At 39.0% G+C, this 23,730-nt stretch overlaps 1 protein-coding gene across 1 annotated transcript in view; it reads left to right on the forward strand.

Annotated features, from left to right (window-relative positions):
* LOC128865943 (serine/threonine-protein kinase phg2) overlaps positions 1 to 23,730 on the forward strand; it is a 119,601-nt gene that overhangs the window by 51,480 nt on the left and 44,391 nt on the right. Inside the window, exons 2-3 of the mRNA XM_054106381.1 lie at positions 4,755 to 4,819; positions 19,002 to 19,055. The gene's annotated coding sequence lies outside the window, so the exon portion shown is untranslated. The remainder of the gene's footprint in view (positions 1 to 4,754; positions 4,820 to 19,001; positions 19,056 to 23,730) is intronic.

The raw sequence follows: 23,730 nt of genomic DNA on the forward strand, positions 1-23,730 counted from the left end.
CAGCTTTGCAGTTACCTTCGAATCCACTGTGACCCGGTATCCAGATAACTTGGACAGAATTCTGAACACTTATCTCGTTAAGAGATAAGAGACAGGATCGAACCACATCTGAGTGGGTATAAGAGGAGCTGAGTGCTCGAACGGCCGCTTGACTGTCGGTGAAAAAGCGGATATCCTCTAGTGATATTCTATTTTCTAAGAGAGTTTTCGCAGCATACCAGATAGCGCATACTTCCGCTTGGAATACGCTACAGTAGTCGGGTAATCTAAATGATAGATTGATGTGAGGGGAATTGGAAAAGATTCCAAATCCTACTTTACCGTCTTGTTTTGAACCATCTGTATATATAATCAGAGGGCCATCGATTTCGGTAAGATTTGTCTTCCATTCTTCCCTAGTTGGGAGTGAACAGGAGAAAAGCAAGGGTGGTGATGGAAGACTTACAAGATAGTCTATGTCGGAAGAGATAACAGTGTTCCTGTTCAGTTTGGCCGAATGGCCAAGATACTTTTTCCATTTCGATATAGCATTCATGCGTGTCGCTGCTTTCGCTGCAATCGCTTTGTCAGCCAGATCGATAGGGAACAAGTGAAGCAACGTATTTAGAGCCTTAGTAGGTGTTGCAATTTTTTTATAATTTTAAATTTTTTAATTAGTTTTTTTACTAATTTTATTTGTTAATTTTTTTCTGGTAAATTTTTTTTCATATATTGATAAGTTTTTTTGAATTTTTTTTTTGTCAAATTTTTTTAAATAACTTTTTATATTTGTAAATTTTTTTTCAATTCTATTTTTTATACATTTTGGTTTTTATTTTTTTTAAATTACATTTTTCGTTTTAACAAATTTGCTTAAATTTAATATTTGTGACAATACGTTGTTAAGCTATTCTGCCAAAAGTTTGCTCAAGACTGTGTTTATTGCAACCTCAGTTTTTTCGGAAACTCATCAAGATCGAGTCACTTTAACAACTCGTGCACTTTGAAAATTTAGTAGGTTTCTACAACTGATTTCGAAATAACCAGTCCTTGTTGATCACTCGGCTGCGTCAATAAACTGACTCATTCTAGAGTAGCTGCGTCTTCGGAGGAAGCGCACGTTTTTGAGTCCATACAAATTTTATGGCAGTAACAACAATAAACCGATGAAAATAAAAGCTTACAACTTAAAGGTGGGAAATTACGGATTATACAATAAAATTACATAACAAAATTTAGTGCCTTGTAATTCCTCTAATTCCACGTAACGCACACAACGGAAGTCCTTAAAGTGTGTCATATGGAAGCAATGCAGCGCAGCAATACGACAGGACTTAAATTGTCAATGCGATAGATTACATATCATACATACATGGACACATAATTTTGTACGGCCCTACACCTTTAAGTGTTTGTGGTCAAAGCGAAATACATACATACATACATAATCTGTACGCAAGTGGCAAGTGGCAAGTGAAATGGCGTACAGCAAAATATGGTGAGAAAGTGGGTGGCATACGGAAAGCTAAAGAAAAGAAAAATGAACAGCTCATTGGCACGTCTCGCTGGTGCGAGGAAAATGAAATATTATGGTGACCATGATGACATGATGATTTACACATACACACACACATGCACGCGATTTGCACATTACAAAATTTCTAATTTAAATTTCTAAAACTTACGTCATAGCCAAGTTCAAAGAGTCGTTCACTTACGAGGGTGGAACCATAAGTCCTCGAAATTTTTTGAGATGTTGGTACTGCTAAATCAAATTCAACACTTTGTTGGTCAGAAAGAGCATCAATCACGGCGACACACAGTGGGCATTTTTTGACACATTTTCTTCAAAAATGGCTACAGAATCCAATTTTTTCCGAATTTTAAAATTTTTTTCAAATGCTCGTAAATAAGGATGAAAGAGATTGTCTAGGCGCGAATTACAATTTTTTTTTTATTTTTATCATTATTATTATTTATAGGGGATATATACAATATTTTTATTATATCAAAACACACCCTTGAATAGTGGTATTTTTTAGGAAAAATTCAGAAAAACCCAAAAAAAAATGTATGTATTCAAATTCGGTTTAGCAATTTTTTAATACAGTTATAATCAACGATAAATGCATCCCTGCGAGTACGCAAATTTCCAATCCGTTTAAGGTCAAACACAAAATATTTTGCCGAACAAAATAAAAAAAATTTATATCTATGTGTTTGGGATTGCTGAATCCGAATTTGTTGTCAGTTTGCCCCTACGGTGGCAAATTGAAGATCATTTCAAGGTCAAACATAGAATATTTTCCGGAAAAATAAAATCAAAAATTGATATTAATGTTTTCGAGGCTGCTGAGTCGGTATTCGTTGTTAGTTTATCCTTGAGGGATTCAACTGAAGGTCAGTTCAATGTCAAGTACGGAATATTCACCGGAAAATTTTCAAAAAAATTTATGTATTCGTTTTTGGAGCCTCTGAGTCTGAATTCGTTATCCATTTGACCTTGCGGAGTCAAATTGAAGGTCATTTCAAGGACAAACATGGATTATTCACAGAAAAAATTAAAAAAAAAATGTATAGTAACGTTTTTGGGGCTACCGAGTCCGAATTCGTAATCTATTTCTCCTTGCGGGTTCAAATTCAAGGACAGTTCAATGTCAAACACAAAATATTCGCGACACAAGCTTTAGCTTTTCAAACAAATAGTTTTGCTGTGACAGCCATTTGAAGCAAACACCTGAACTTAAAAATAAATAATTTTTTTGTTGCTAAATCAAGCCTTCCTTATTTCAATTTTCAGCGGGTGACTGAACCAACCTTGTGCTAGAAGTTAGCACCCTACTGCGCCCACCGCTAGTCCACAGCATGGCACAGTGCAGTGTTCTTCCTCTTTCCAGCTTTATTGGCCGTTTGTAAGTGACCCACGGTGCACCTCGCACGTCGCACCAAAACACATAAAGTCGGCAAAATGGCAAAGACCATAACGTCCGCACAAGTGCACAAGAAAAATGTACAGGCCTTCAAATATACGTAAATACATAAATATTTAATACACACACAAATATATGTATGGGTATACTTTGTATGCTTGTGCCAACCAGCCTTCCATCTCAGTGTGGGGTCGGAATATTGAAAAATCAAATTAGAATGCGCGAAAATTGAATTAGCCACATGTGCGGCTCATTTGGGCGGCCCGACTAGTTAACCAGCGGAGCTAAGTTGTTTTGACGCCTGGCTGACGTAATTGCCACCTTAGCACTTCCACCCGCTGCCGCCAGCGAAGGGGTTTGCTTGTGCTCTGTAATCATCACTTTTCAAATGTCAAATGTGTGATTTTTAGCAATTCGCGACGCTAATTTCCAGACATTTGCAATTGAAATGTGTGAAAAGAAAAATTATGAGTATGAATATGGACCGTGAAGTCAACTTAAAAAAACTTAGTTGAATAATAAATTACTATGTATAATAAAAATGAGTGAATAACTCAATTAGAAATTCTGGAGCGTGCTGAATATACTGAATATATAATGAATGCATGGGATTATATGAAAAATTACACGCAAAAAAAACAAACAAATGAAATGTTCAAAGTAGACTCGGTTCGCTTTTGTGTTTATGGATAGGCAGTTTAGGTCTAAACTTAAAGAGGTGGAATATGCCTCACCATTCCCAATGCACGTGACATTTGGAAAACGCGTTCATCCTATAAAAGCCCAAAAATTAGAAAATGTACTTCCAATAATGCTTCAGACCGCTGTTAGCGCCGCAATTTCATATATTTTATCCACATCCAGAGAAGCGTTAGACTTTGAAGAGGACCATATCAATCCCGCCGTAGACAACCATTCAGCAGTTCACGGATTCAAATCCGCAGTGGCTATGATGAAAACCATTTTTCACAACAGTTGGCAGGCAATGACTGTCCTTCGGGTGCAGTAAGCCATGAAAAAGTCGCTCATAAAAAGCGATCAGAGGTTCGCAAGCGACTTTAAACTGTAGGCCCCTCTATTTGTGAGACTTTCGTTTCGTTTCTCATCACTTCAAAATTTGGTCTGCTTAAGCTCAAGGAATACCGAAGTCAATGTGTAAAGTATATGAATCTTTTGCAACAACAACAACTATGTTACTAAGTTGCGCACCTATTAATGATGACTGATAGCGAGTTTTATTTCCGACTGGTTGCCAGCTTTTGAATACGCAAGTTAAACCAAAATCCATATCCTGCTGGCTGCTTGGATGAACAAAAAGCAACTTATCGGCATTAATAATGAATAAATAATACACTACAAAAAACACAAAAATTAAATCCTTTCAATTTTTTTTGGAAATATACAAAAAAAAAAACACAAAAAAAATTCTTCAAACTTCTTTTTTGGAAAAAAAACACAAAAGGAAAATTTTTAAATTTTTTTTTTGGAATGACAAAAAAGGAAAAATCTTCAAACTCTTTTTTTTTTTTAATGAAAGAAAAAAAAATGAGGTTTGTTTTTCAACGAGAGTTTTCAAAGACCGAGAGTTTTGTGCCCTCAACTCATCGCAGTACCGCATCCAAACCCTGCGCTCTCAAAAAATCTCAGATGGAGCTGGGTTAGGTTGAGCGTATGCGCCTTTCTTCCGGTCACATCCAATCGAGATTTATTTTAGTTTAGTTGTTTTGATTTTACTTTTTTCCTTTTTTACCAATCGAAGTAAATATATTTATTCTAAAAGAATAAGATTAAATTTGTAAAAGTACCACTTATTCAAGATTTTATAGTCTTTTTTTTATTTTTCAGAAAAAAACACCAAACTTTTGCCGATTCTATTAACTCGCAAGCTACTAATGCGGAAATAAGTTAAGGTATGAAATTACAGTTATTATGATATATTACCTCTCAATTGACATATTATATCACTTAATCTGGTAAGCGCAAGAAAATGAGACGCTGAGCTTTAAGTTTGTTGTGCCCTAAACGTTACTTATGATCTTAGGTCTCTTCTTTTCGCCAAGCGTTAGCAAGTGGCGAATAGCTGAAGCAGCAGCTATTAGTGAACATATCTTGGCAACGCTGGAATAGAGCCGTCCTAAATAATAAGTGTTCGTAAAATAGTGAGGTATACCAGTTTTAAGAGGTATTTTTTTTTTTTTTTTTTTGTTTTTGGTGGGTAAGGTAGGGTTAAAAATGCCTTCGCACTTACGGCGACCGTCGTCTACTGTGTCGTGTGGTGTGGCCACTAAAACGATCCCTCCTCTACTTCTGGGGAGACACCCTTCCTTCCTATATTACTTCGGGATGGCCCAGAACGGCATCCATAAAGGATCAATTCTATTCACCCACGTCTGGGTCCACCATATTTGTATCCAGCTTTCATGCTATAGGCTGATCTTCTTGTGTCTCTATCTGTGCGGCTTCGCTTTGTTGCACTGTGCCGAGGTCAATCTTTTTTTTCGTAGTACGTTCTCGAGGTATTTCTTTACCGCGTTCCAACTGTCCTCGCGTTCGAGCAGTTTGCTGATTATGTTGCTCGGTGCGATGCCGCCAATCTGCTCGCTCAGAGCATTTCTTTCCGCGAGCCATCTGTTACAACTAAAAAACATGTGTTCAACGTGATTGCTCAACGCTTCGCAAGATATCTCCGGAAGTATCCGTGGCCCGAGAGGAACTGAAATAAGAAAAAGTTCACTTCCCCGAAGTTCCTTTGGACACATTTGTCAATTGATGGAATAAGTTTCGCCGTCCATCTGCCACTCGGTTCAGTGTCCCATCGGCTTTGCCACCGCAGCTCGGTTTAGCATCTCCGTTCTGAGATGATAGTGATGGCGTGTTCCTTCGTTTGCCATTAATCTACTTAGCATACCCGTGACCTTTGCTGCTTTGATAGCCACATGCCGTATCTGGGCGCAGGAAGTAAGCCAGCAGTCAAGGTGAATACCTAAGTATTGCACTACTTTTTGGGTCACTAAGGATGTGTCGCCTATTTGCATGCTGACCTCGAGTGGCATGTCACTTCGCGTCATAAGGATGACTTCGGTTTTATGTTTGGCGAGTTCCAGGCCGTGGTCCTCAAGCCATATTTGTGTCCTTATCATGACTTGGTGCTGCTTCCTCGGTGCGCCCTCAGTGTCCCGAGCTGGTATGACCGCCATTATATCGTCCGCGTATCCCACTAAATATGTATCTTCTGGCATTTCTATGCTCAATATCTCATCGTAGCTAGATTCCAGAGATCGGGGCCGAGAATAGATCTCGTTACCTTGGCACCACATGATCTACTCAGATTTCTTCGGAGATCGGGTAGATTTAAAGAAAATTAAAAGGGAATCCAAGTGTGGGACAATGGACTTGATTGTGTCTGAGTGCTGCACAAAATAAATCAATAAAAAAAGATTTCCATCACTCAAAATCATTTTTTTTTTATTTAGTGAAAAAGTTCTTAAAAAAATTGGATGATTAATTTTGCGCCACCTTTTATACATATATAATTGGCCCCTTGCACCCTTTATTGGGTGCTTGGCCGAGCTCCTCCTCCTATTTGTGGCGTGCGTCCTGATGTTGCTCGACAAATGGAGGGACCTACAGTTTCAAGCCGACTCCGAACGACAGATATTTTTTAATGAGAATAATTATCATGGCAGAAATACACTCGGAGGCTGCCTGCCGAGGGGTGACCGCTACTAGAAAAAACTTTTTCTACATTTTGGTCTTTCACCGAGATTCGAATCTCCGTTCTCTCTGTGACGTCCGAATGGTAGTCACGCACCAACTCATTGAGCTACGGCGGCCGAAATAACTCTTTCTTTCTTTTGGTATTTCATGGCCGAGGTTTCGAACCTGTGCACTACCGAATGGTAGCCACACACCAACCAATAGACTACAGCAGCGGCCACTGCCAAAAACGCCCATTCCGTGGGTAGTCTACCCTGAGCTGGTGTGATGCTATTCACCTTGAACATTTACTCCCAATGTGCCTTTCCAACCACTACACACACATTCTCAGTGTAAAATTTATTACAAAATTTCGCTTATCAAATAAAAAAACATTAACCTTAACTTATATTTACTATGCAAAAACAAAATACATATAAATACGCGCATAATACAATGCAAATATTTTTTTACAGCACCCATTTAGAGGCATTCGAGCGTTTTCACAAAGATTTGTTTAGCCTAGAGTTTGGAAAGCTATTCACAATCTTACATTTCCTCAGAATGCTTTGTACACAACTAAAAGCTACCGGTTAATGTCTACAACAATTTCAAAGAGCTCTTTATACTTAGTTACTTAGTGTGTGACGGAAAGATTACACGTGTAGACTTAGCAGGGAGGTACAAACTACATGCATACACACGCACGTAATTACATGCATACATACACATACATATGGAGGTACAGATATACACTCTGCTGTGAGAAATCCAACTACTCAGCAGCCAGTCTATAAGTAGTTCATGCATTGGTGTTTGGTGGGAATAGGTATGAGCAGTAGTTCGAGAGTGACTGGAATGGGGCTAGTTGCTAAATGGCTAATTAACGTATAAAATTTCGTTTAGTGCTTCTGGTGGGGCTGTTACTTAAGCTCGCTGCTCTTTGCATACGCGCCAAACTATTCTCAATAAAATTTGTATCAAGTGCCGCTCGCCATACTAATATTTCTCTTACCACTGCTGAGTACAACCAGTGTACTTTTTCGCATATAAACCCCAATTTAACCCTATGGTTTTCACCCGTGCATGCAAGTGCTGCTGAGGCTTTCCTCACTCTGTTTTCTTGGGCATTTCATTTCCAATTTAGCTTTCTAACCAAAATATCAAGCCTATGTAGCGACCATTTTCGCTGAACGCCAAGTTATTACATATTAAATAATCAAAATTTTAATATAACAAACAGCAAAAGCCACCCGTTGGCACTGCTACTAAGAAAGTAAAAGTTCGCAACATGAAGAATATTTGCATTTTTACATTTTCGCATATGAAAAAGTCATACAAATACATTTTTTTCTTTCTGCAATGTCATGAATAGCCCCAGGCCCTCATTTTCATGTAACTGTAATTGTTTCCATTAGAATAGCAAAAATTCTAAAGAAATTCCTATTTGTTTTTATTTGCTTAGAGCGGCGCGTTGTTAGAACTATCAGGCCAGAGGCCTTTCCCTATGAAATGAGAATTGAAAATGAAAAGCATTTTGTGCTTACATACATACACAAATTCATAGGTGTACAACTACGTATAAATTTACATATTTCGCACTCAAAGTTTGGGTTCCTTTGGCTGTGTTCGTGGTTCAGAAAAACAACAAAAACTTTTGTAATCGACTACATGGCGGAATTGTTAACGTGTGGTAAATGAGCACTCGAATGTATTAAATCGAGCAGTATACAGGGTGTATATTCACACGTACAAAAATGCCCGGTAGAAAAACGCTCAGCTAGAAATTATGTAAGATTTTTAAAGCCTCCAACCAGTGCTTTGTTGTACTTATTAACCAACTTTGCCTGTATCAATCGTAGGTGCGATTTTCGTACTCTACAAAACTGGCATCACGGAACTCCATCGTAAATTCGAAATTCGCTCAACGCTGATACTGAATTCACTTGTCTTAGGCTAAACCGTAGAATTTCGTACAATTTTCCAATCACACATATCTTAATACGAACTTGTCGGTATGTCACAGGGGTAATACTCCCACCTTTCCTAGAACGTGCGAGGTCCGGCATTCGAAGTGTTACCAACTTCCCGTGCATCAGCTGTCTGTTAATTGGCTAAATGACAGTCCAGAATATTGTTTACGAGCCTGCAGAAGCATTTTGCCGAGAGCAAACACAAAAAAAGAAAATCTGTAATGGATTTCAAACGTAATAGAGTGATTGCATTATATTTGGCTGCAAAATCACAACCAGCGATTGTTCGTGAGCTCGAGCACCTTCAAGTAAATAAAGTTTTTGTTTATCGCACCATTTCTCCTTACAATGGTACTGGTAGCATCGCGAAACGTCATGAAGGTGGTCATCAAAAGACTGCAACGTCACGTGAGATGGTTCAAAACGTGAAGAAGCGACTTGAGCGAAATTCCCGATGTAGTGCCAATCAAATGGCGAAAGAACTGAAAACTGAACTGAACTTTCCGTAGCATCAATCGCATAGTGAAAAATTATGTCAAAGTCAAGCCTTACAAGATCCTAAAGGTGCATGATCCCACACCAAAGCAGCAACAAGTCAGACTTGAGAGAGCGAGGGAGTTGATTCGCTTGGCCGAAAGCTGTCAATATCCGAACATTGTGTTTTCTGACGAAGAAATTTTTCAAATTGAGCAATTCGTAAACCCCCAAAATGATAGGGTTTATTTGACCGACCGTTCATACGAGAATTTGAGTCATCGATTGGCGGCATCATCGAGGAGGCAGCACCCGCCACAGGTAATCGTTTGCCCCGCTGCAACCGCAGATGGGCGCTCGCTCTCCAATAGTTTTCATCGATCCTGGCGTCAAGGTAAATGCGAAATATTATCGGAAAAGTATTCTGGAGGTTGCTTTGAAGCTGTGGGCAGACAAATATTTCGGTGGCAGATCAGTCTCACAAAGCTCAAGTGAACCAAGAATGGCTAAAAAACAACGTTCCGAATTTCATAACGTCCACACAATAGCTCTCAAATTCACCAGACGCGAATAGGATGGACTATCCTGTTTGGTCCATTTTACAGAGCAAAGTAGAAACCAAAAGATTCATCAGTCTCGAGGCGCTGAAAAAAGCCATTGTCCACAAGTAAGCCAAAATACCTACAAGTCACATTCGGGCAGTTTGCGATTCATTTTTGGACCGTCTTAAGGCCATAGTCAAGGCAAAATGTGGTCATGTCGAGCAAGAGTAAATTGATTCTTAATTTTGTATTATTTTCACACATTTTTTACTTTGAATTGAATAAAAGTAATTTTCTGCAAACTAAATTTATGGCCTTTTTAATTGGTTACACTTCGAGTGCCGGACCCTGTATTGAAATTTGCAGGTCCTCGTAAATTTCGCAGGTTGTACTCCAAGCAGTGCTTCGATGTGCTTTCGCCGAAAACAGGACTGGACGCCAGAAGGACTTGAATGCTTTGAATCGACTGACTGCCTCAGTCATTTTGTTAGTGCACTCGTCTGCTTACCCATTTCTAGAACGTTTTTGGACCATTTTTGGTTAACGCTTTACCACGTGTGAGGAATCCTTTCCTCACACTTTTTATATTATATTAAAAGTTTTATTTATGTCTTTGAACTTGAAAATGCTCTCCGTCCTTTTCATGTAATACTTTTATTGACATTTTTTGCACCTGCCTTCTATTATAATATTTTGATACTCGCATACACCTAGATTTAAAGCACCTCTTTTCTTACTGGGACATAAAGGCTACGAAAACACTGAACAGGTGTATTGCTTAGCGAAAGTAAGAGTTACATCAAAATACCATGGACAAGAACCTCTTTGTGGGCTTACCAACATAAAGGAAGTTATCAGCAAATGAGAAAACCCGGAAGGACTTCACCGAAGAGTTAGTCATGCAGACATTTTCTAGAGCCTGAACCACCTCGCAAGAACGTCAGGAGGTATCTCTTCAACTACACGGACGTGATCCAGAACGAAACACAACTACAACTAGTGGACCGGACAGTATAGAGACAGGCACTAAACGACATGGCCCTTACCATTTTCCCCAACTTCTGACCTCCGAATGCCATTTTCGGAATCCAACTACCACCTATTGCAAACGGAGAGCTTCAGCTTCCTCGCCCGACTCGCGTAACTTTTGCCCAATTGCGTTTCTACTTATCGAGAATGGGCCACGACATACCCAATATATGGGTGGCATACCGCAGGACACTAACCACCTATTCACATGCCCTATCAAGCCCACTCACCTAACACTCTCTGGACCCATCCTGTAGCAACAAAACGTTTGTTGGACGTACCGTTAGATGAGTTAGACGAAGACGATCGGTGACTACATTGCACTGGACACGGTTTAGTAAACTGCTATAATAACAACAACAATCCGGAGTTCATACGACGCTGGGTGGAAAGTTCAGGGCAATAGCAGGTGCAACTATTTGTCCTTTCTCCCAGAAAACTAACAAAAGCACTTCTTTCCCTCATTAACAGTGTTTATCTGTTCTTAAAGAAATTTGCTATATCTAATCGCTACTGTAAGGTAGAGAATCAATAATTAAATGGAGTAGTAGAGAAGCTTTGTTCCAGAAATGAAGGGGCCTACAGTTTTAAGCCGACTACGAACGGGTAATATTTTTGAGGATATTTTTCATGGCAGAAATGCAATACAGAAATACTTTCCTGAGAATCAGTTTACAAGAATCACCAGTTTTTGATTGTAAAAAAACATTCGCTAGAATTTCTTGCACAGCATGGACAGGCAAACTTTGCATGCAGCTGTGTGAGCCAAGAACCACAGTTTACCCGGGCTGTTATTACCATTTATTTGCGCTTTTATCTCTGTGTAAGCTTTTGCCCTCTTCCTCTTCGACACCTCATTGTGTTGCTGCAAAGATTATTTATGCTGTTCGTAGATTTTATTTTTTTCCCCGCTCCTCATTTTTATCTCAGCTCATTGCTCGTTGCTTCCGTTTAGCATCATTTTGCTGAGTCACACATAATATTGATTTTTTCATCTCCCTGCGTGTTGGCACAGAAATTCCATTTGGCCTCCAAGTCAGTCAGTTGGTCAGCCGGTGACGGGTCGGGCGGTTGGCATGCCAAACAGCTAAAATATGTCAACAGCAAATGGCCTCAATTTCATTTCTGACCTCAAAAGCATTTATTAATTCATTATTTAACAACATATATCCAGTTCCATTGCACTTCGTTGGGGCATTAAAATATTATATTATTTGAAATTAAAGAGTGTGGAGGCTGAAAGGCAAGAGCTTGAAAGCAACCTTTAAAAGCCATTCGTTCAATTTCTCAATTCATGCCATTGATGGTCACATATCCTCACACACCCATCTGACTTTTGGCGGCTAGCTTATTTTGCGAGCTTTTTTTACAAATTTTGCACATTCACTTGTTTATGAAATATGCGATACATGTCACCGGTCACGTGCGCCTGAAGTTGCTACCTACTGCCATCGTTTCATTCTCGCACTTGTGGCAGTTATGTTTCTGTTAAGTAGCCACTTTAGAGGAGCACACATTGAAGAGTTTTTCAAAATATTGGCTCTATTTCTTTATTCACGACCACCCAGCAGCCAAGCGGTACTTGTGCAGATGGCAGAAAATTGTGCCATGAAAATGTTGGGCTCTACAGTTTTATGTCGCCTCCGAACGGCAGTTGCTTTTTATTGCAGAAATGCACTCGTAAGTTTGTCCTGTCATTGCAAATGGGAGAAAGATCGTAACATCCGAAAATGTATTTACAGGCGTTTTTTTGCTCAACGAATGGAGAGCTTCTTTTGAATAACTTTCTGACATGATTTGGATCAGAAATTGATGTGCTGGCCCCCTTGATTCGAATCTCCGTGCATGAACATCAAATAATAGAAAGTCTTTTCTAATAGCAGTCCCCCATGGCAGGTGATGTCACACCTCTGAATGTATTTTTACCAAGTGCCACATAAAAAATATCTGCTGTTCGGTGTCGGCTTAAGGTACTTGACCACCTTATAAGTTTCAAAAAATTAAATTTTTTTTTTTTACATTTTTTCAATCCTTATACTTTTAAAAATCATCACCTGAAACTGTTTTTTTAAATTCGAATTCTAACAAAGTGAAATCAGTGAAAATGTGCAGGCGCATCCTGCACTCATTACTTGCTGACTCAGCTGAAAGAAAATAGCAAGTTTTAACTTTAAACGCGTTTTTCCAGAAATTACTTTTTTTCGAATGGCGGACACTTTATCTCCGAAACTGCTTAGCCGATTTTAATGATTTTGGTCTTGTTTTATTTGTTAAGATGTTTTGTATGCCAATTTACCACATTTTGCAAAAAAAAAGTTAATAAAGTATTGCTTTTTAAGCATAACATTGCGAAAAACAGGGGTGTTTTCTTAACTTTTTTTCAAACATCCGCCATTTTTTTATTATTTTTTTTTTTGTCAGTTTGTGGTAAATTCTCACGCAAGGAACCTTCCTTTTGAAAATTTTGTTTCTCTCTTTTGTTTTAGAATTACCATTTCTAAGATTAACTGTCCGCCGCAAGACATGATTTTCTTCAGGCCTCGACTTTGGCGCCTCCTGGATATATGTTAAAAAAAGAAATTTTAATAAATCAATTTTTTTTGTATTTAAAATTTAAAAAAAAATTTATTTTAATATATTATACAGAACATGAAAAAAAAATTATTGAATATGTTGTACTTTTTAGCTTTCCAAGGTGGTCAAGTACCTTAAAATTGTAGCTCCCTTCATTTAAGGAACAACATCAAAAAGCACGCCATAAATAGGAGGAGGAACTCGGCCAAACGCCTAACTGTTTTTTGTTTTTTTTTTTAACTAAAAATTTGGTCAAGAACAAAGTGAACAGTGTCACATTCCCACGGCAGTCGGTTGAAAGTTACCGAAATGAACGAGAAGTATATCCACCGAAGCACTGTCACTTCAGCAGCAATCTCCGCACATTTATGGGGAAATGTTTATGCTCCTACTACAACAACTACAGCAATTTCATCGAGACATCAAAGCTATCGAAAAAGTTGCCAATCAAAAATTGCTATCTACAACATGGCGTCCTACTGCTGGGTTCTTCGTTGTGATTACTCGCACCCAAATCGGGTCAGAAAATCAGTCAGGAGGAGCTTATCATTCCTTGAGTAATGCAATTTTTCGAATGCGCAAAATTTAATTGCTTAGGAGTTGATCCATGCACCTTACAAGCTCCTCGACGCCGTGTTTGAATAGCTTAGCCGGCAGTCCGTCGGCTCGCGCTACAGTAGTTGGGAAACCGAAAACTGAAAAGATCCCCGATGTTCAGAATATACACCTTTACATTAGGGGTTATGAAAGAGTCGGATGAAAGCATGCCTGCCGAATGGAATTTAAGAGTGCTCTGTCCAATCCATAAGAAGAGTGATCCTGCAATTTGAGCCAATTATCGCGAGATTTGTCTTCTAAATATCGCCTATAAGGTTCCAGCAAGCGTATTGTGTGAAAGACTGAAGTCCACCATCAACCAACTGATGACCTTATCAGTGTGGGTTTAGCCCTGGAAAGTCCACCATCGTCCAGGCATTCACAATACGCCAAGTCTTGGAAAAGACCAATGAAAGGAGTATGGGCACACACCATCCTTTTGTTGACTTCAAAGCTGTATTCGACAGTACGAAAAGGAGTTACTTGTATGCCGCGATATCTGAATTTTATATCGCCGCAAAACTAATACGGCTATGCAAGATGACGTTGCTTAACACCAGCAGCGCCATCAGAATTCTTAAGAACCTCTCCGAGCCGTTTGATACCAATCGAGGTTTCAGACAGGGTGAACTTAATCGCTCAGGCACAATTTTTTATAAGAGCGGACAATTGTTGGTTTATGCCGATAATATTCACATAATCGGCCTTAACAACCCCCACTGTTAGTTCTGCCCTTCCCAAAGTGGAAAAAGAAGCCAAGCAAAGGGGTCTGGTGGTGAACGAGGACAAAAGGAAGTACCTCCAGTCATCAAACAAACAGTCGACGCACCGGCGTATCGGCACCCACGTCACTGTTGACAGTTATGATGCCGAGGGTGTAAGAGACTTCGTTCATCTAGGAACCAGGACCGTTAACAATGTCAGCCTTGAAATCCAACCAAGAATCTCTCTTGCCAACATGTTCTACTTTGGACTAAGTAGACAACTGAGTAATAAATCTCTCTACCGACAAACTAAACTCTCACTCTTTAAGGCTCTGATCATGTCCGCCCAAGTGTGTGGCACAGAAGCTTGGACGATGACAACATCCGATGAGGCGTCCCTTGAAGGGTTTGAGAGAAAGATTCTGCGGAAGATTTGCGGACCTTTGCACGTTGGCAGGCGATGGAACGATGAGCTCTATGAGCTTTACGACATAGCGCAGCGCTTAAAGATCCAACAGCTTCGTTGGTAGGTCATATCACCCGTATAGATACAAACGCTCCGGCTGTGGAAGCATTCGATGTGGTACGAGCTGGTGGTAGCAGAGGAAGAGGATAGCCTCCTTTGCTTTGGAAAGATCAGGTGGAAAAGGACTTATCTTCCCTTAGTGTGTCCAACTGGCATTGGTTAGCGCGATAAGGAAACGACTGGCGCGCTTTGTTAAACTCAACCAAATCTTGTACGCAGTTATCGCGCAAGAAGAAGAAGAAGAAACTTTGTATAAAAATTAGAATAACTCCACAAAAGTGTGAAAAATCAACGAGATTTTCCAGCAACTTCAAACTGACACTTTAATATACAGTGCACTCTCTCTTAAGCGGTCACCTAAGGACTGAAAAATCTGCTTATGAGAAAAGTGTACAAAAGTTAGTAATACTCGTATGTTAGAGTTGACGACAATCCGCTCAAAAGAAAACTATGCCAACAAATTCTTAAGAATTTCTGGTATGAGGTAGGTAAGATGGCAAGAGTACCCCAGGTACACTACAAGTAGCACTTACGTGCCGTTTTGATACCATAAAGTGGGCCACTACCTGTGAAAGGATTAAGGGAGGAGATAAGACCGTCTACAGCCATCCAGTGCTGTTGATGTAGCGGAGGAGAGAAAAGGGATCTAGGCTGGAGAATTTCATCAAGTCATCCCCAAAGGGGACGCTGAGGAATCTCAAGCGCCTAGCCGCCAAAGCCGGACATCTGCAGAGAAAGTGTTCCACAGTCTCTTTCTCTGTAGGATCCCCACAGCTTCTGCAATGGGGGTTGTACGGAATTCCAAGCTTCTCCGCGTGAGTGCCGAACACCCAGTGGCCAGTGATCACCGCAATGAGTTTGGTATGAGTCTGGTATGAACTGAAAAAAGTTTCCGCTTAAGAGAGGTGTCCGTTAGGGGAAAGTAGGTTAGGTTAGGTAGTGATGGTTGCCCAGAGAGTGGGCCCACTTGGGCGAAAGAAGTTTGGTTCATCCTTTGTGATACCATTGCAAGAGGGGAAAAAGAGGTGAAGGCAAAAGGACGACAGAACGAAAGGGAACGGGGTGGGGAGGATTGAGTGTTTGTGGACTATGAACGGTGACTAGTCTGCGGTTGTGTTAACCTCTATGCTGCTGATGAAGTTCATCAGATTTTTGTTATCATGCTGAGGAGCAGGTGCTGAGATGATTCCACCTCATCCTCCATACAGCTGACGCAAAAAGGACTCGAAGTAATTCCGAGTCTCACGGCATGTATACCCCGCGGATAGTGCCCCGTGAGGATGCCTACGAAATTTGAGGGATGAGATTTTGTCAAGGAGAAAGTAACTCTGTACTAAAATTTAATGGGCCATAAAACTTCGTACCAACATTTTTCCTAAAGATTCGAATTGAAAACCGAATTGAATTGTAACTTTTTGTTTTTTTTTTTTAATTTTTTGCGTAACTCATTTTGCTTAAATTTAATATACAAAAATATTAATTAATCAGATTAAATATTTCTGGGTAAATGCGCTACAATGCAACAAAATGGAAGTATAACTTAAAATCTGAGCATTGAAAAATTATGTCATTGCTACCTGATAACTACAAGCAGTTTGACACCCTCTAACAACTTTTTTGTGTATTTTTAATGCCATTTTTTCTGATTGTAATTACAAAAATGTGAAAATAGCGTGAAAATGCGCCTAAGCTAGGAAATGACAAACAACAAACAAATGGAAAATTACCGACTTCCCGCATGTATGGCTAATGACTAAAATTGTCAAAGCACGAACTGCTGCAAGGGGTGTGCGACGTATGCACTTATATATTTTTGCTTATATACTTACATACTTACAAAATTTAACACATAATCACACTTTGTATTATTTTCAGCACAACTACATACATACAGACTTAGTAGTAGTAGTAGAAGCTGCTGAAAATACTCTGCAGCGAAATCTACTCCGATTCGAGAAATTGGCAGGCATCGCCTACGGGTATTAGCCACAAGAAATATTTACTCGTATTGAAGTCCAGTTATTAATTGACGGAAATATCAATGGAGATGCATTACAAATTTGATTTTGGTTATGCACAGGAAATACGAGGGGGGTTCAATAAGTACCCGTGTTAGAAATGGAGACACCATTTTTTCAATAAACAATTTTTTTTTCAACACAGTCCCCTTTTAGAAGGATACTCTTCTCTCAACGCTCCGACCATTTTTAAGCCCTCCAAAAAATAGGAGTTGCCGAACTCTTCAAAATACGCTTCTGCCTCGGCGATGGCTTCCTCGTTTGAACTAAATTTTTTTCCCACGAGCCATTTTTTCATGTTAGGGAACAAGAAAAAGTCGCAGGCAGCCAGATCGGGTGAATACGCAGGGTGCGGCAGCAATGCATAACGCAATTCATGCAGTTTGGCGGCGACAACTGCGGATGAATGTGCTGGTTTGTTATCATGGGGAAAGAGCACCTTCTTTTTTGCCAAGTGCGGCCGTGTCTGCTTAAATTTTTTGTGAAAGCAGTTCAATAACTCTTGTAGTATAGTCCAGTGATCGTTCCTTCTTTTTCTAAAAACTCTATGAGAATGACGCCGTTCGCATTCTAAAACATCGTCACCTTGACCACTCCGGCCGATGAGACTGTCTTCGCCTTCTTTGGTGCAGATTACCCGGGAGAAATCCATTGTTTTGATTGTTGCTTAATTTCTGGTGTGTGACAACTCGACGCAAAAATTCCTTCGGATCTCGCTTAAACTGCTCCAAACGCTGCTTCGAAGTTAACAGCCGCATTATTGTCCATCATGAGCAATCGCGGCACCCATCCTATAAAATATTAATTGCCGTTCCGGTCGACACACCTATGGCTTCTGTTATTTCGCGCACTTTCATTCGTCGATCAGCGAGAACCATGTCGTGGACTTTTTGATTGATTTCCTCGGTACCACGTCTGCCGGGCGTCCTGGTCGCTCTCATCAAAAACGGATGTTCATCCACGTCTAACTGTGGTCATAGGTGGCGAGGTGTCCCCGTCCACAGCATCCAACTTTGCCTTTATCTTCTCGCATTTTTTCCCATCCAAAAACAAAACGCGTATTACCGAACGATGCTGCACTTTTTCCATCTTAGCGAAAATGACGAAACTCGTCTTATTCGAATAACTGCCAAATCCAAACTAACCAATCAATCAGTCTGAAATTTGTTTTGCCGTCGTCTGATAGATAATAGCATACGATGCTAACATCAACTTCCCTCAGGAACGTCCTTTGTCATCAAACACCGGTACTTATTGAACCGCCCACGTATATTCTTTAGCCTGAAAGTAGATTCACCCCGCGACAAAATAATAGCACATCAGCATTCTGACTATTTTGATTCTTTTTTCTCTTAGAGTGAGCCGCCATTTTCGAAAAAGAAAAATGAAAAAAATTGTTTTTGTACTCTCGAAAGGTTAAATAAAGTTGTGTTAAAGCTTCAAAATAATATAATTATTTTATCACCTTTAAAAATATGTTTAAAAAATTACCGATTTTGAGGTTTATACATGAGAAGGTAACAATCAAAATATTCTAGGACGATGCCCAATATTAGAACAACATCGCTCTATTTGCTTTTCAAAGACCGTCCTAAGTAATACCGCAATAGTTCATGTGATAAATGGTGTAAATTATTTTCAATCGAAAAAATTAATCAATTTTATTACTGCGGCCTTAAATTACAGACAATTTATTATAGATGAATAGTTTTTGAAACTGATTTAAACTACTTTATTTCTTGTAATATGAGTCAAAATGTTATTACTTTGTATGTAACCCCGTTGATTAAGGTGCAATGCTGGGATTACCCGAAATAAAATCATTTGCATTCATTACATTTGCATAGCAAAGATGAAAATTTTTTATATCTGTAATTAACAAAGCTCACAGCGATGAATTGAAATGCATATAAAAATATTTATTAATTTGCCTTTCCTCTTTTCTCTTTTCTTTTGCAGCTCATCGTTAAGCATCGTTACTTTCTACAAGCTTAGACCTCGTGAAGCAATTTGGTAAGCAAATATCATATTTAATATTGAAATCTATAGATATTTATTTACGAGGTGTGTTCAAAAAGTATCGCGAATTTTAAATTTTCGCAGGTTACGTTTATTCGAATTTCGATTGGGCCATTTTGAATGTTCAGTTAATTGTTGACAGCTGCTTTGCTTGCACGTGTTTCGGCTCGTCTTCGATTTTTACCTATTCCAAAAGATGGATCAAAGAACCTGTATCAAATTTTGTGTGAAAAACGAAATTAAGTGCGCGGATGCATTCCGAATGTTGACTGTGTCATACGGAGAAACTACTTTCGACCAAAGCAACGTTTATCGCTGCTACAAAATGTTCTCAGAGGGCCGAGAAGATGTCAACGACGAAAAGCGTGTCGGACGCTCGAGCACTTCAACAATAGACGAAAAAATTGATGAAGTGAAGAAAATAGTATTGGCCAATCATCGAATCACCGTTAGAGAAGTTGCTGAGGTCCTAGACATATCGATTGGCTCGTGCCATTCGATTTTTTCAAATGATTTGGGCATGAGACGGGTCGCCACAAAATTCGTACCAATTTCGACCAAAAGCAGCATCTCATCAACATTGCTAATGAGATGTTGGATTCTGTCGACCAAACGCGACGACCCAAATTTGCTCCAGAGGATCATACATAACTGGTGACGAATCGTAGGTTTATGGCTATGACGTGGAAACCAAAGCACCAAAGACGTGGAAACAATGTGCACCATGAGTTCTTGCCACAGGGTAAAACGGTCAATAAGGAATATTACCTGCAAGTTGTGCGCAATTCGCATGAAGCAATCCGCCAGAAACGCCGGGATTTGTGGAAGAACAAAAATTGGCTCTTGCCCCGATAACGCCCCTGCTCACACATCGTTGCTTGTGTGCAACTTTTTTTTTCCAAAAACAACACACTAATGATGCCACAGCCACTGGATTCCCCGATCTGGCCCCTGTGACTTTTTCTTGTTCCCGAAACTGAAGAGGCCCATGAAAGGACGACGCTACGCTACGATTCACGAGATAAAGACGGCATCGAAGGTGGAGCTGAACAAGATACAAAAAAAATGATTTTTTGAAGTGCTTCGAAGATTGGGAAAAACGTTGGCACAAGTGCATAATATCTTGAAGGCGGCAAAATAGATATTAATGAATAAATAAATAATTTTTGAAAAAACACAAAATTCGCGATACTTTTTGAACACATCTCGTAATATTGGGAATTTCCGCATGAAAATTTCACAGTATATTCTTAAAATACTATACTTTCGCAATATCGAAAACACAAAACAAAAAACAGAAGAAACTTTCTATTCATTTTGGTGTTTTACCGAGATACGAACCTACGTTCGCTCTGAATTCAGTGACTACCAACGCACCAATCGATTCGGCTACGTCGGCCGTTGACTCGCCGAAAAAAAATTGCAATGTTTTTTATCGCCGTTCTAAAATCTGCTACACTTTAAGATTTCCTCCAAAATATTTCGCAAATATACTCAGATTTACGTGAGCTGTACTGATTTGAAAATACCTTCAAAACTCGAGATTTTTATAGATGAAATTAGTTTTAAAAAAAATATATATTTTTTTTCACAAAATAACATAAAATTGAATGAGTTTAAAAGGTTTGCATAAAAATATTTGAAAATTTTCAAAATAATGAGACTTTGTAAACTATTTCTGACTTTCTTTAAGATTGGTTTAAGGAAAACTTGAATAACTCTGCTAAATCTGGGCTGATTTCTACTTCTAAGATATCATTGCGAAGGTATTTTCACAACCTTTTCATTTCTTTAAAAACTAACCAATTCATGTGAAAGTATTTTTTTTTTTTTACGAAAATCAGTATTTTGATTCTGTTAAACATATTTATTAAGAACTTTTAAGCGTAAACTTTTCCATCATCTGAAGTAATTTCTTGGGGAAAATGTTTTTCGAAAACTAACTTTATTTGCTATTAGTATTTATTTTATTATAATTATAATATTATTATTTACATTGGCCACTCCCAAGTGAATGGCGATCAGTAACTTTTCCCACTTGCGTGGACTTCTACACATGGAACCATCCTCCGCTCGATTTTTGGACGTACTTTCAAATCGGTCCAACTCAGGAAAATCTTAATATTTTTCCAAACTATTTTGGCGAAAGCTTTCCAATATAGTGAATTTTATACTCGTATAAGTACGATTTTTTTTATGCAGACTGGTCCCACCCTAATGTAGGTACATAAGTACCTCATTTAATTGCGATAATTAGCCAACTGTGAAATTGAATTTTGCATCGCCAATGGGCGAAAAACTTATGCGTGTTTGTGTATTTTCTGGCGTGATAAAATTACTTTGCATTTGCAAATGCTCAAATGGAACTTTTCTACAACAGCTTCCAGCTGGCTATGGATTGAATTCCCATGGATGTCAACAAGCTAAGTGAGCCTAATAAAAGGAAAGCTTAGAATGCACTCCGCGTGCACTTGCATTACCACCATACAAAGGAAAAAGGTACAGGGTGATTCAAATGCAGATATTTCTTTAAATCATATTTATTTTACTTTGTTACTGACAGACAGCTCTTTTCACCCAAAATCTTGACTGTGATTCAGTAATAAACCTCAGTGAAATGAAATTAGTCGTTTTAGTTATTTCTGAAAAACGTGCAGAAATATTGGGTATGGGCTAAGTTTCCCCATATTTTAACTATTAAATAATACCTAATATTATGTGAAATATGTGCCATTGGAAGCTACAACTTTAGTCCATCTTTCAGCTAGCATAGGGATTCCTCTAACGAAACATTCGAGTTCTTTTGTCTTAATCCATTCATTGAGCCAGTTCGCGATGCTCTCGTAAGAAGTGAACTGCTCTCCAATAAGGACGAACTGCCTTGATCGGAATAGATGGTAATCAGAAGGTGCAATGTCTGGTGAATATGGCGGGTGGGGCAAGATTTCCCAATTCAGTCCTTCTAAATATTTCTGGACCGATTTAGTAACATGTGGCCTGGCGTTGTCATTTAGCAAAATCAGCTTGGCTCATTCCGGCCGCTTTTCTTTGAGAGCTCGATTCAAACGCATTAGCTGTAGTCGGTAACGATCGCCAGTGATGGTTTGAGATGATTTAAGGAGTTCATAATAGATGACACCCTTCTGATCCCACCAGATCCACAACATTTGAAGCATGAATATTTTTTTTCGCTGTAGATGGATCTGGCAGCGATTCACCTGGCAGGCTCCAACATTTTCGATGCTTAGGGTTGTCATAATAGATCCATTTTTCATCGCCAGTGACCTTTTCTTTTCTGCCCTTCAAGAAACATCTCACATGTCACCAATCGTCTCTCGATATTCCTTTCTCAATTGATGTGGCACCCAGTTACCTGACATCTGGACCATTCCCATCGCGTGCAAACATTTACCGACGGTTGATCTTTCAACATCCAACTCTTTAGACATATCATCAAGGGTTCGACATGCGACAATTGTTGTGGGTGAGTATCTTTGAATTTTTTCGGTGCCCATTCGCGATCTTTATCACTCACGTCGAAATTGCTACTTTGGTAAACGTTTTACCGATTTTAAAACAAAACTGGATATTAGGTCTTTGTTCGAAACTCATTTTTGTATCGATGACACAAACATACTGACACTTTAGGCGCAATAATTTCGTTTTCCCTGAACCGATTGCCACCAAGCTTTCACAAGAAGGCAGCTAGGGATGTAACTTCCAACGCACTAAATCATTAAATATATGGCTTCAGTCTTGTTTATTTTGGACTTCACCTTGTATATAGATATCCAGTGCACTTTTTCCTGATGGACACCTCTGTTAGCCGGATACTTTTATAAGTACCACAAATCCTTAAGAAGCTTTAAAAATTTGTTTCTCTTGAGCGGACAACCCTCCCGAACATAGGTATTATTATTAACTTTTTTTTACGCTTTTCTCGTAAGAGGACACATTTTTCAGTCCCTAAAGTGTCCACTTCCGAGAGAGTACATTTTATATGAATACATAATTTCTCAATTGTGCTGCAACATTTTACTGTGCAACATTTTTTATTTAGACCTGTGTGATACTAACTATGCTGGCTGTTATCAGAATGCAATACCATAATTGAGTTATTGATTGAAGTACAGAAAAAAGGAAAGAAAAGTGCCGATTCACAACTACATACAAATTCAGCACAAGCACTCGTACGATTGCTCACAAAAATCGTATAGCTGTAAAGTTTCTGCACGTGCGGCTACTATTTCCAGCTAACTCATCGCACCCTCCTTCTGACTGCCTTTTCGACGAAGCGTTCAACTCATGACAATGAATTGCATTGTGCGAGTAGTGTGAATTGCATTTTGTAGAAAAAACAAACAAAAAAATTAATTAATCGATTTACAGAAAAGTGATAAGAAATATAAAAAACGTTGCTTTATTTCTCATCTTTCTTCTAAACAATTGACTTTGCGGCTAATGCGGCTTGACTTCGAGCAGCTAAATAAATTGAAATCGAAAGCTCTTCTAGTATTTGCAACTGTTTTCAGTATTCAGTGTTTGTTGGCAGCGATTAATTAGGCGTCCAAAGCGTGTAACCGCAAAATGTAATTGATTGCAAGTAATAAAAATTACCGAACAAAACTGGTGCAATTACATACCTATAAGCGATGGGAAATTTATGCAC

The sequence above is a fragment of the Anastrepha ludens genome, chromosome 6 (assembly GCF_028408465.1).
Source record: "Anastrepha ludens isolate Willacy chromosome 6, idAnaLude1.1, whole genome shotgun sequence".
Taxonomy (NCBI): Eukaryota; Metazoa; Arthropoda; class Insecta; order Diptera; family Tephritidae; genus Anastrepha; species Anastrepha ludens.